The sequence below is a fragment of the Kogia breviceps genome, chromosome 14 (assembly GCF_026419965.1).
Source record: "Kogia breviceps isolate mKogBre1 chromosome 14, mKogBre1 haplotype 1, whole genome shotgun sequence".
NCBI lineage: Eukaryota > Metazoa > Chordata > Mammalia > Artiodactyla > Physeteridae > Kogia > Kogia breviceps.
Genome location: NC_081323.1, coordinates 37,933,723 through 37,947,228, shown reverse-complemented (window position 1 = coordinate 37,947,228; position 13,506 = coordinate 37,933,723). Strand labels below are relative to the sequence as shown.

Sequence of the window (13,506 nt, the reverse complement as noted above, 5' to 3'; positions counted from 1 at the left end):
TAGGGACCTGTTTTTGTTTGATCAACTTTTATTAAAATAAACAGATAAATATAGCCCAATTTGTATTTTCTCTGTAAGCACAAAATGGCAGGCATCCAGGACCCCCAAGGGAAATCTGTGAATATACATATACACACACACATACTGAATAAGCTCTCCCCAACCTGCTCTTCTGAATTTCCATCCTTCCATCCCTGTGAAGTAGCTAAGTCGCTAAGAAAGGTTTAGGCAAATTTTCAAGTAGTAGGTGTTGGGAATCTGGCCCCTTATATTCTGTCTACAGAAACTTCTGTGGGCGCCATGGTCAGACTGGATGCTTCTTCCTACATTTGTTTATGGGTTCCTCCCAAGTATTTGGATCTCTCTGGTTTCCATTTGAATGTCTGCGGCTGAGAGCAACCATGTGAGCAAAAATAGTCCAGGGGCAAAACAACCTCAGACAGACTGCAGTGAACAGGGAACTGCAGCCTGAAATATCTGCATTGTCATCATTCGGTGCTAAAAGGAGGTCAGTGGATGTTTCTGGATTTGAGGCATAGGCAGGATATGGAATCTTGGAAGATTTTTCTTCTATTGATATCCATGTGATGTGGGGGGTTTTGCTAATAGTTCTTGCTGCTAACTTTGAGTGCCAGAGCAAATAATAGTGGCCAGGGGAATAAAGCCCTCTGGAGCTCATTTAAAGAAAACTAAAAGGAGATTTTTCCTGCCAACCTGGGCTTCATCTTTCAACCCACAACTGAGAGAGCTGGAGACAGAGACATACACTGGTGTCTGGTGGACAGTTCGTAAAAAAGGAATTGCCATTAATTTCTGTGTATTGATTTGACTACTGATCTGATGATTGTCATATTACCTGCTATTACGTTTACTATGTGCTCCTCATGAATCGTCATTTTGTTCCCTCCAACAATACTTCAAAGTAAGTATGTTCACTGCCCCCCAATTTACAGATAGGGAAACTGATGCACAGACAGTGATTTGCTCGTGGTTATATGGCTAGAAAGTAGGGAGAAGGAAGATGGAACTGAACTCAGGAAGGCTGGTCCCATGCCTTGTAGTTACCCAGTATTTTTATTACCCTGGCCTTTGTCTCTTTATCCTTCTTTATTTTCCCTTTTTCATACAGACTACCTTTGAAAATATCCAGGATCTGGATTAGAGGGTTGTAAAAGATCAATCATGGACCTGACTGATGAGAGTAAAGTTTGTAGGATACTGGAGGATTTCGTTGCCCCTGCAAACATTGTCATAATTAACCCACGTCATCAGGAATTGGTTTTCTCTCAATTTGTACAGCTGTCTTATTATTTCTAAACAATATTCCCCTTTAATGCTTTTCAATTCATAACAATAATTCCTGGAATTTAGAAGTAAAAATTCTTGTCTAACACTTTTTTGGGGGCCATAGTAGGTAAAAATTGGATACCTGATTGAACTTGGAAGTACTTTGTGGGTTAGACCACAAGATAAGGGTATGTGGGAGGGAGGAATTGTAGCCTAGCACCATGATGATGATTTTAAGCTGTGACATCATGAACCAGGTCCAAATCTTGGCCTTGACACTGATTTTTGCCCGGGCAAGTTAAATAACTTTGACATGCCTCTGTTTCCTCATCTGTAAAATGGGAATAATAACAGAGCCTACTTCATGGGGTTGTTATGATGTTCATAATGGGCATTTTAAGCATTGAAAAACCACATTTTGTATGAGAAAGTGCTTAATAAACATTAGATATTTTTACTCATTCTTAAAGGCTCCCACGTAAAGTTACCTGGTGCAAATTGTGTTCACATTCCAAACAAAACATTCTAGAGGTTTTTTTCATCAGCGATATAAGACTGTTTAAATGTCAGGTATTTTATATCACTTTCCTGAAATCCAGCAGGTTGGAAATGTGTCATCTTCAGCAACTCTCTCTCACTCCATACATAAAATTTGTCACTCAAACTTATAGATCGTCCCTTCATTATGACACTGAAATTGCCCACTTTCTGTTCCCCAAATTAGAACTACTTGGCACCCTGTGCATACAAGTTCCCCCCACTTCCCCGGGGCCCACCCCTCACTCACAGCCCCCTAGGCAGCTCTTCCATAGCAGGATCCTTTCTCCACCAGTTGCCTTTTGGAGTCGCTCCAGATATCCTAACTCCTGCCATAACCTGGTCTTCCCCTCCCACTTTCACGGCCCTTTCATTTCTGAGCAAGTATTTATATTCTACCTACGCTTGGGAGCCTTGAATCTTTAAATTATCTTCCTCTTACCCCTGACCAGGGTACTAACTTCAGATTTCCTTTGCTCCTCCCTCAAAGCTCAGGGCCAGTCCCAACTCTTTGGGATCCAGCCTTGCCAAGCTGGGGATATGCAATATTTTCAGTGCTTTTCACACTGGGGATCTCACTAAAACAAGAGATTCTAGGTTAGTGGGTCTGGGATGGAGCCTGAACCTCTGTATTTCTAACAAACTCCCTGGTGATGGAGGCGCTGCTGTGAGTAGCAAGGTTGTAGATTTCTTAAAGAACCTCTTAACTTTTCCCTCTGTTTTTCATCCTGGCTTCTCCAATTGTCCCTACTGCCAGAGCTGTTCCCTCAAACAGTCCTGCTTCTTTATCTTTAATGGCTCCCCTCAGTTTATAGAAAAAAAAAATCCAAACATGTTTGCAGAGCATTCAAGTTACTCGACTTGAAATGCTGTTAGCTAGTCAAAGACCAGTTAAGTAATAACTCCTCCTGCCCAAATCTTCACCTGTGATCAGCCTTAATCACCGCTTTGCACCTCTGATAAGCCCTTTCGTTACTTTTCATTCATGGATAGTAGGAATTTGTTCTTGCCTCCACTCTAAAGAGCTCTTTGAGAGTCCAGCTTTGCAGTCCCTATGGAAGCTCAGAGCTGGAGAGATGGCTAGTGCTCTCTAAGTGCTTAGTCATGTGAATTGTGTTAGACTCTGAGTTATCAGGGTGTGGTCACAGTGGTGGAGGCAGCTGAATGACTGTGATGGATGCTTTTGTTGTAAATGACTTCAAATTTAAAAAAAAAATTGGGGGGTGGGGGGCAGTTGTAAATTCCAAACTGAGAGGAAAAAAGAACTAAGCTTCAACACTGAGAATTTTAAAACACCAATTGAAGATTGCTATCGGCTTTCCTCTTTTGCAGACAGCTACTGCTTTTAAAAAGTGTTGTTTCTATGACTCCATAAGTCTGAGAGAAATAGACCGTGAATGTCTGGGTGTTCATGTTTAAATGTTGATAGCATCTTACTGATTTTTTCTTCATGGTTCTGTGATGATGCTTACACATGATTTTGAATTCCTTTCATTTTCTCTCTTTGATACAGTCCTTAGAACTCAATGCACAATGATTCACCGCTTTATAGGTGTAACTCGGTCCATTTTTTCCCCATTACAATCTGATTAAATTGCTTATTTAATTATGCTTATAAAAGCTAAATGTTAAAATTTTATTAAAGCGTCACTTATTTGCATAATAATGTCAGTGGCCAACTTTTAAAGATGGGTTTAGTTACTACAATATTCCTGAATCACAGAGGCATTGGTTCAGACCCATTCTCTGTCATAAATTCATAATACCAGCAGCCAACACCTCCTTTAAGAACTCAAGATGCAAATTAGTTTTCCATTCCCAATGTTCTTTGGATGTATTCACAGAAAATTGGAGAGAGTCCTGTAATTCAGCACTTGAATGGGGGCTTTTGTGGCAGAGTTAGACACAAAATCCCAAGATTTTGTTTTAATATCTGGTTCAGCCACTAAACAGTGTGTGATTTTAGACTGGCCACTGTATCTGCCTGGACCTCAGCTTCCTCAATTACAATAGGATACAGCTGGGAAAAAATTCTTTCATTCAGAAGTATGCATTGAGAACCTACCACACGGTGGTAGGCAATGGGATATATTTGCAAACCAGGTGGACGTGGCCCCTGTCTCAAGGAACTCATAAGACACATATGTGTCCAAGGTAGACAAGAGACAGCATGAGATGGGAACTTGTAAGCTAAGGAGATGGGAGTTGCCTAGATTTACGAGCTCTGCGTTTCTCATCACATTGAACTTTCTGACATTGTGTAAACGCAGCACCATTTTTCTCATCCTCTGCTTTAGGGTCTCAGGCTATGCACAAGTGGGACTCTTCTCCTTGTTTCTCCTTTTCCTGCTTATCTTTTGTTACTTACCTCAAGAATTATTTCCCATAACCAGATCTGTCTGGGGCAGAAGCTGTCCCCTGCAAGTCCATGGCCTTTGTCCTTGAAGTTTATCTTAGTCTCATGTTATGGTGTCCATTTAGGTATTTGCCACTCCAGTAGATATAAACTGTTAGGATAGGGTCATTTTTTAAATCTGCTATACTTAAAACTATTGCATAGTGCATACAATACATATGAATTAATTAGTTAATGAACTAACTAATGAGGGTCAATAATTAGTTAATTATTGGTAATGTTAGTACTGTATATCTCTTAGGGCCTTGTTAACAGAGTTCAAATTATCCTATAGCAATGTGGTCAGTAACACTCATTTAGTTATATAAGGTAAAGTTTTGCAATAGAAGTATCTCTACTTTGTAACAAAAACTCAAATATGTTGCATTTCAGTTTGACAATCCAATTTTATTTCATCCATGCAGCCTTCCCTAATGCCCCACCGGCTCCTCTGACTTTGGACTCAGAGTCCTGGCTGAATCTCTTATTTGACCCTTCCACATCCTACTTTGATTTTTCTTTCCTTTTAATTTGTGTCTGATCTTTACCAATGCTATTGTGACCTCCCTCCGCCAACACCCCAAGGAATATAGTTTAATGGATCTTTAAGAAATTTACAGCACCCATCCATGAAAAACTAATTGGTCTATTGGCTGGATGTAGCAAATCAGGGAGGCAATGTATCAACCTGTGGTGTGTAATCAATGAACCTTTGGGAAAGAGTGGACACTCAAGCTTGGTGTAGCTGAGATAACCACTGGCCAGTTACTGCATTATTTGTTAAATATTTACGTATCTGAATGATCATGGAGAGCAGGGGTCCCCAAGCTCCGGGCCACAGACAAGTAGCGGTCCGTGGCCTGTTAGGAACGGGGCCGCAAAGCACGGGGTGAGCGGTGGGTGAGCGAGTGAAGCTTCATCTGTATTTACAGTCACTCCCCATCGCTGGCGTTACCGCCTGAGCTCCGCCTCCTGTCAGATCAGCGGTGGAATTAGATTCTCATAGTAGCGCAAACCTTACGGTGAACTGCGCATGCGAGGGATCTAGGTTGCGCGCTCCTTATGAGAATCGAATGCCTGATGATCTGAGGTGGCGATGCTAGCGCTGGGGAGCGGCTGCAAACACAGATTATCATTAGCAGACAGGTCTGACTGCACAGAGACCATAATCAGTTGCTTGCAGACCCATATCAAAACCCTATCGGTGAGTGGCAAGTGACAAGCTGCATCTTACGGAGTAGACTGGACGTAAGCAACACACTTCGTGTGTCACTGTCTGCCATCACCCCCAGATGGGACCACCTAGTTGCAGGAAAACAAGCTCAGGGTTCCCACTGATTCTGTGTTATGGTTTGTTGTATAATTATTTTATTATATTTTACAATGTAATAATAATAGAAGTAAAGCACACAACAAATGTAATGTGCTTGAATCATCCTCAAACCATCACCCCCCAACCCCAGTCCGCGGAAAAATTGTCTTCCACGAAACTGGTCCCTGTTGCCAAAGAGGTTGGGGACCGCTGATGGAGAGGATGGTGAGAGCTGTGCCATAGAGGAGCAACAGACCAGCCTCTTCCAACCACGACTGCACCAGAATCACCAGGGATTTTAAAGCCTCCAGATGTCCAGACCCTGTTCCTGGAGAATCCGACTTGGGAGGTCTGGGGTGGAGCCACAGCATCACAGTGCTTAAAACCCTCTAAAGATTGCACTGGAAAGAAGTCAGGGCTGGGGATCTCTACAGTAAACTTCAGAGAATTAGGAGATATTTATCCTGAGGACTTTGTGATTCCCTTAAGAGATGTGCAAATGTTATTGCTTTTGGAAAAATGACCCTAAGGGCCTTGTCTTAGTTGTTGAGAATATTTCTTGATTTTAAGCCTGTTCATGTGAGCTAAATTAAAGGGTTTTAGTGAGCACAGGAACCATGAGTTAATTAAAATCAACCATTAGGTTGAAGCAGACATGCCAGCAGTCTACTAACTTGTTGATTGTTGACAGATTGGAGCGGAGGAAGTTGAGCCAGTTCACATCCTACATGTTGCACCATTAGGGGGTAAATGAGTTGAGTTTTAAAAATTGTGAACAGACATTTTAAATGTATTCATGAACTTTCTCAGAAGGTCTGGAAAACAAGGAGGCTGTGTGGTCTAGAGAAAAAGGACCTCAGACCTTGGACCTCCTCCCAGGGCTGCTGCTAACCGCACATGTGACCTTGGGCTCCTTATGTAACCTCTTGGTCAGTTTTCTTATCTGTAAAATGTGTAGGCTGTATTTGTTATTCTCCAAGTCCCTCCCAACTTAAAATTCTGTCATTTATTTTTAGAATTTCTTTATACCTCTAAAATACCTAACAAGTTAATGTTCTCTCTGAAACAGGAACAGAAAAGCTCTTATATTTCCCCTGAATCTTTTGAAACAAGATAATTTGTACTGTTTCACCAGTGCTTCCTAATGTAGGCTAAAGACTACAAGAGTCGTGTAACCATCCCACATTTAGGTTAACCAATTGGCATTTATAGAAGAAAGATAAATCTGAATGACCCCAAATAATGGAACATTTAATTCAGTTGGGGAAATTTATTCCTCAAAAAGTTTTTTTTGGACAAATAACCTGCAAAGAGGTGCAAAAATTGTGCCTATACAGTTTGATGAGTTTTTCCAAAGTGAACACGACTGTGTAACCAGCACTCAAATTAATCAACAGAACATCACTGGTGTCCAGGTGCCACCCCACCCTGCCTGTCACTAGGTCCCATCCCCTCAAGGGTAGACCACGATCCTGGCATGTAACACTACACATTAGTTTTTGCCTATTTGTATGCTTATTTGTATGTCTTCTTTCAATTGATGGATTTTTAAAATTCATTCAAATGGTAATATATATGGTAATATATCAAGATTGTTCATTCTTGACTCTGTCTAGTAAACCATTACATGTAAATATCATAATTTAATGTTGACTAGCATCTGGATAGTTTCCAGTTTGGGGCTTTTACCAAAAATGCTGCTAGGAACACTCTGACATATGTCTTTTAATAACATATATTTACCTTTCTGTCGGCAGAATTGTTGGGTCATATTGTATAGCACACTGCTCTCTGGGTGCTTCATACATAACCAGCCAATTGCTTGGTGCTGGCGTCCCCAATATACCCTGGCCCTCATGGGACCAAACCATTGCTCTTGAATTAGAAATGCAGTCAGGAGCCCTGTATGTATACCTGAGTTACAGATAAACTTTCTATTTAAGCCTACTTAGACTAATGTTGAAGCACGTTTTTGTTCATTGAGCAAAAACCACAGAGTAGCAGGGAAAGAGAGACCCCACATAGTAGCAACAGGCACTACAGTGTCACAATGAATTTGAAGAATGCCCCTTTAAAAGAAAACATAAAAACACAAAAGAAAGAAAAAGAGTCTCTGTGTATTCATTTAAAGTCATCTGGGGAGTATTAGGTGCGGAAAGACCATGCTTTGTTTTACTTTGCTTTTAGTTTAACAGAGGGTTCAGGCAAGGCACTTCGGACCTGGAACAAGGGCCTCCCACACATCAGTCCCTTCAATTGATCCTGAGATTTGGTATATAAAAAGTTTTATGGTACTTTTCTTCCCAAGCCTTCCTGCAGATCCATTTTTAGGCCCCTCAGAACTTCGCCTGCTCATTATTTCCACTGTGTACGGGTAGGACATTTTGGCTCAAAGGACAGCTCTGAGGTCTTTATGCTACTATTATTGGAGATGTGTTTCTGCCAGAGGTCACGTCCACCTTAACGGTCAGTGGCCTGCTGGCCCTCAAATGGATGGGGCCAGTTTAGGCAGCATGTTATACTTAGGTCAGTAGCACATTGTGAGAAAGTCTGCAGATGACTAAGTGTGTGGCTTTCAGGAAGGTGGAGAGTCCTTATTCATTTTCCCCAGAGAATCAGTAGAGGTCTGAGAAGGACCAAGTGAGCCATAATGCCTTTCCCTGTGAGCTAATGAAGAAGACCTACTCATGCCATACATGTGGGATCTTGGGTCAAGTTCTCTGGAAGTAGAGCCTGGGACAGGGATTTGGGTGAATGTGATTTATGGAGGGTGTGCTTTTTGAGATGGGGGGTGAGAGAAACAGGGTCAGGCAGTGGACCATGTAAAGCAGGTGTATCATCTTGCCTGATGCTACGGGAGCATCACCTAGAAGCTCGGTGGCCCAGCATTTCGTACGTCCTTGCCGTTCATGTCGGTCAGTCACCTGTTGCAGGCTGACTGAGACGAGCAGTGAGCAGTCTTCCAGGCAGGAGGCTCCCGGTCAATCAAGGGTTTGTCTTCAGGGAAGGTGGAAGCTGGGAGCCATCAGTAGCCAGCAGGAGCTGGGGAATGGGTCCACCACCCAGTAACAGGGACCCAGGAGAGGACACCAATAGCATCCACTACACACAGTGATTCCTGGAGATTTACCAGAAGGGATGGCAACTGAGGGATGATTCCTTTCTACACTCTAAACCTTCTGTTGACCACAGGAAATAACAGAAGACGCTTTATGGTGGTATCTTCTGCTTGCCGGTAGGTATCTAGCCAACTTTCGACAGACTTGTTCTTGAAACAACTGCTCCCCCTTCAATTCCACAAACACTCCATGCTCTTTTCCTGACTCCTAATGAGACAGGCTGGGACCTGGAACCTGGGACCTGGGATCTTTACTGGAGTACTTGCACCTGAACATACATCTCCTCAAGCAACAGATACAAAGAAACCATAAGGGACTAAAAATAACTGTGCATGCCCAGTTGGGGAAAAAGTATGAACAATAAGATACAAAAAGACCAAAACCCAACTGCCACTTCTGAGGTGCCAGGAGCAAAAGCAGGGTACCATGCATGATCCCTGAACACAGCACCACCAAGGGCAGACCACCTAAGCCACCCCTCCAACCCCACCCACAGATCCGCCCCCATCCTTACAGCAGATAAGGGACCAGCTTTGAGCGAGCAAGGGCATGGTTATTTGTTCTCGCTCCCTCATGCTGCAGCACGAGTCCCAATAAGGTGTTACCTGAATTTCTCATCTGGCCCCTTGTCAATTTCTATTGAATGAAGAGTCCAAGAACCTGAGTCAGTAACACTAACATCTCTCACCTCTCACATCCAGCTGAAAAGCCACTGTATCTCTCAGAGTCCAGCAAAATATCCAACTTCCTTTCCAAAATGCAAAGCATGTCTGTCATTTTCAGCCTAATGTATCCCCGTCTCCTTTATACTTAAACTCCTGTCACATAGTCTAATATATAATGACTGGTGGTGTTTGCTTTGGAGACATATTGTCTTATCTTCACTAAGTAATGATAAGTTTGTCTTAGGTTGGAATTCCCCAGAGGCAGACCCTGAGATGAGGATTTGAGTGTAAGAATGGGATTCCAGGGAGCACTGACAGAGGAACTGGGAAGTGAGACAGGGAATGGGAGGCGGGCTTTGAAGGCACATCACCAAGGTGACCACCATCAGCAGCTGAAGCGTAATTCCACTGAGGACCTCTGGGAAAATCTGCAGAACACATCTCGGAACTGTTCCACCCAAAGGGTGGGGAAATGGGGCATTTATCCATCCACTCTTATCTATCATTAGGTGGGGCCTATATGAAATGTACAAGAGTGGTTCAATGTACAGGACATTTATCCTGTCTATAAATAATCATTTTACAAATTAGTATTCAATTTTGATTTGGGAAAGTTTTAAAAACTGTTTTCTTCATTTAATCTGACTTCCAATCGGGTAGCCTGGGACTCAGATGAGACCACCAATAAAAATATTTCAATTTTTGACATAGTTATGAGCAATACACAGTGAATTAATGAATTTAATTTATACAAAGAATTAACCAAAATGTATAGCGCTGACATAGTTTCTTCATATGGTCTTTATCCTTTAATTGTCCAGTGAATATTATGGTCTGGTCTGGTGGGTGTCAGTGAGGTGAGGTGGGTGCCAGTGAGGTGACCCAAACCACATGAAGAATGTACATTAATGCAAACTCCCCAGCTAGACATGTTCACTTGGCAGGATACTGACTCCATCTTGAACTCTGTGAAATATTAGATAAACCAGCTTAATTTGCTTGGGCTGCCTCTCACCTTGGGAATTCCAGCACAGCTGGAAGGATTAACAACAACAAAAAAAAACAATAAAGCTTTTTTGTTGTTGATATTTGGCCTTGAAAGCAGAACACACTGGGAGGTTTTGTCTCCTTTTTCTTTTTATAGAAAGACTTACCAGGTACATTCCATAAACTCTCTTTCTGTTATCCACCTTTCCTCAAAGCTACAGAATTCTGAGGGAACAAGAAAGGCCTCAATCCCATTTTATTTTTTTATTTTTTTTGCGGTACGCGGGCCTCTCAATGCTGTGGCCTCTCCCGTCGCGAAGCACAGGCTCCGGACGCGCAGGCTCGGAGGCCATGGTCCAAGGGCCCAGCCACTCCTGCGGCATGTGGGATCTTCCCGGACCGGGGCACGAAACCGTGTCCCCTGTATCGGCAGGTGGACTCTCAACCACTGCGCCACCAGGGAAGCCCCCTCAATCCCATTTTAAATCATTGACATTTTTCTTATATCAAAATTGGTGATCTGTTTTCTTGTCTCTGGGTTCTAGAAGCCAGGACTCATCAAGTGGCCATTAATTGATGTTATTCAGTTACATTTTTGTCTACTAAGGGATGTGGACTGGAAAAGGACCTGGGACAATAATAAAGATTTATTTGCTTAATATAAATCAGAGAAGCTCCTAGAATTCTGCATAGGGAATTATTCCTTATCTGAGTCTCTAAGGTTTATAACGCTAGTATTACAGGAGCTTCTTTTCTTTAGCTGTGTTGAAGAAATTATGAGCCCAAACAAAGGTAGAGAAATGTGAATTTATAAGATTATGGCAATGATTATTATTCCATCCTGATATATATGGCTGTCTCTGCTCCCTGTTTCCTGAGCACTTGTATTTTAGTAGACAGAATTTAAGAAATTAATCAATTTTTTAGTGTTCCCCTGAGTTTCTCCCACTGTCCAACTCATCATAAAAAAAAATGGAATACTCTTAAATTCTTTCCTGGTTTATCTTCATCTGTGAAACAGGAAGAATATAACTTAATTTGGTCTCTAAAACAATGATCCAACAAAATGAAAACTAAAAGGGTTATTGTGCAAAGAATCTCTACAGTGTAAAGTGTCTTCATTAACAGAGCTATACTGAGGGTAAAGAGAAGCTTCACGAGGCTGAGAAATCCAACATCCTTGGTTCAAATCCCAGATCCATTGAATCGCTTATAATTGGTTCTGATCACGTGGGCAAGTCCCTTATTTTCTCAAGACTTCCATCGCCTCGGTTATGCACTGAAGAGACTAAGCTCTACTTTTATCTCACAGTTGTTAGAATCAGGTCAAAAAACACGAATGAAAGCATGTTGTGAAGGTCAGTGACTTAAACCACTGTTGCCACTGTTGTTGCTGTTGTCATATTATCATTGCTGAGAAATAAAATAGTGAAATCATCCTGGCCCTGGAGGTTTGGGAGATACTTAGTATCCATCCGAGGATGACATAGACACAGAGTGTTCAAGAAAAACATAATACATCTGCATGAAAATTTCTCTTTTTCTCGAAATTTTCACTTCCTAGTTGTTCATCTTTTGTAACACCTCCCTTGAATATTTGTACTTATTAAATGAGTGAATAAGTGAATTCTACATGCTGCTTAAGTGCTTTTACTCTATTATTTTGATCAATGTTTTGCCTATGTTCATTGAACCTATATATATCTTATCTATATAAAACACATAGCTAGATGACATACCCAAGAGATAAAATTAAAAAGACAAACAATATCAAGTATTGATGAAGATATCAAAGAATTGGAACTCCTAGACACTGCTCATGGAATGTAAATTGTTACAAATATTTTGAAGATTGTTTGGAGAATGTCTACTATAGGTAAACATATGCATTCCCTAAGAACTAGACATTCTATCACTAGGAATAAATATCCCCTCTGAAAAGCATGTATATGTACACCATAAAAGAATGGTCATGAAAGCTTTATTCACAATATCCAAAACCCTGATATTACCCCGATGCCCTTCAATAGTTTCATGGATAAATAAATTGTGGTGTCTTCACACAATGGAAAACCACATAGTGATGAGACAATGAACTCTATACACAACAACATCAATGAATTACACAAACATTATGTTGACCAGAAACACCCACTCGCAAACATATATAACATATGATCAATACCATTTGCATAAAGTTCAAAAGCAAGCAAAACAAATCCATGATGTTAGAAGTGAGGACAGTGTTTCCTCTAGGGGACATGGGCTGTGGTAATTACCAGGAACCATCACGCACACAGTTTTTATGGTGTTGGCTGGAGATGCTCCATGTCTTGATTTAGGTGTCAGTTATGAGGGTGAACTCAGTGTGTGAGAGTTTGCCAAGCTGTACACTTATGATACATGGCTTGCCCTGGACCCCTTATCTCCATACTCAAAGAATGGCTCTGACTAATTAACTAGTTTGATGGACTGTTTTGAACATAAAGAAGTTTTACTTCCTTTCCTTTCAACATTAGGCTGGAGTTCAAGTGATTCACTGCCAAAAGGACTACTCTATTCTTAGTCTATTTATCTTCAGGACCAACTGGAGTTAGAAGCCTCTAGACAAGTGGTGATTCTACATCCAAACTTCAGAGGTAGCCTTGGTTAGGCCAAGTAGCTGACATAACGCCATGAGCTAATTCAAGACCAGTTCTCTGGCTATGCAGGACCTCTCGTGTTCCTGTGACAGGCAAGTGCTCTGGATAAAGAAGCTGGGGTGAAGATTCTTGCTCAGGTACTTATGTCGGGATGAGGGGCTGAGAGGCAGGCAGCCTCTGGGCCAAATCTTCCAGGAACATGTGTGATGAAAATTCCCTGACACATCCATATTGCTCCAAAACAGATTCTGCCACCTCCAAAGGAAAATGGATGGCAGCATCATACTGCTTCATGGTCCAAAGCAGAGTGATATGCACCAGTGCCTCAGTCTGCCTCGGGAGTGGGAAGCAAAAGGCAGAGATGACCCTGCAACTGCAGTGACATCAGTTCTGGACCTGAAATACCTGACTGGTGCCTAATGTTTGTTATTTCCACGGGGGAGCCTCTTCTCCGCAAGATCACCCTCATCCGTTAAACTGTGTGTGGTGCTCCAGCAAACTTGACCTGGAGATTGCCCACATGTAGGTGATGCCTGCTCTTCTGAACTCAGTGACGGGATTG

General features: G+C 41.8%; 1 long non-coding RNA gene across 2 annotated transcripts in view; it reads left to right on the top strand.

Moving 5' to 3' along the window:
- The window catches only part of LOC136792481 (uncharacterized), a 55,438-nt gene that overhangs the window by 15,721 nt on the left and 26,211 nt on the right, over window positions 1-13,506 (top strand). The gene's annotated exons all lie outside the window — the stretch shown is intronic.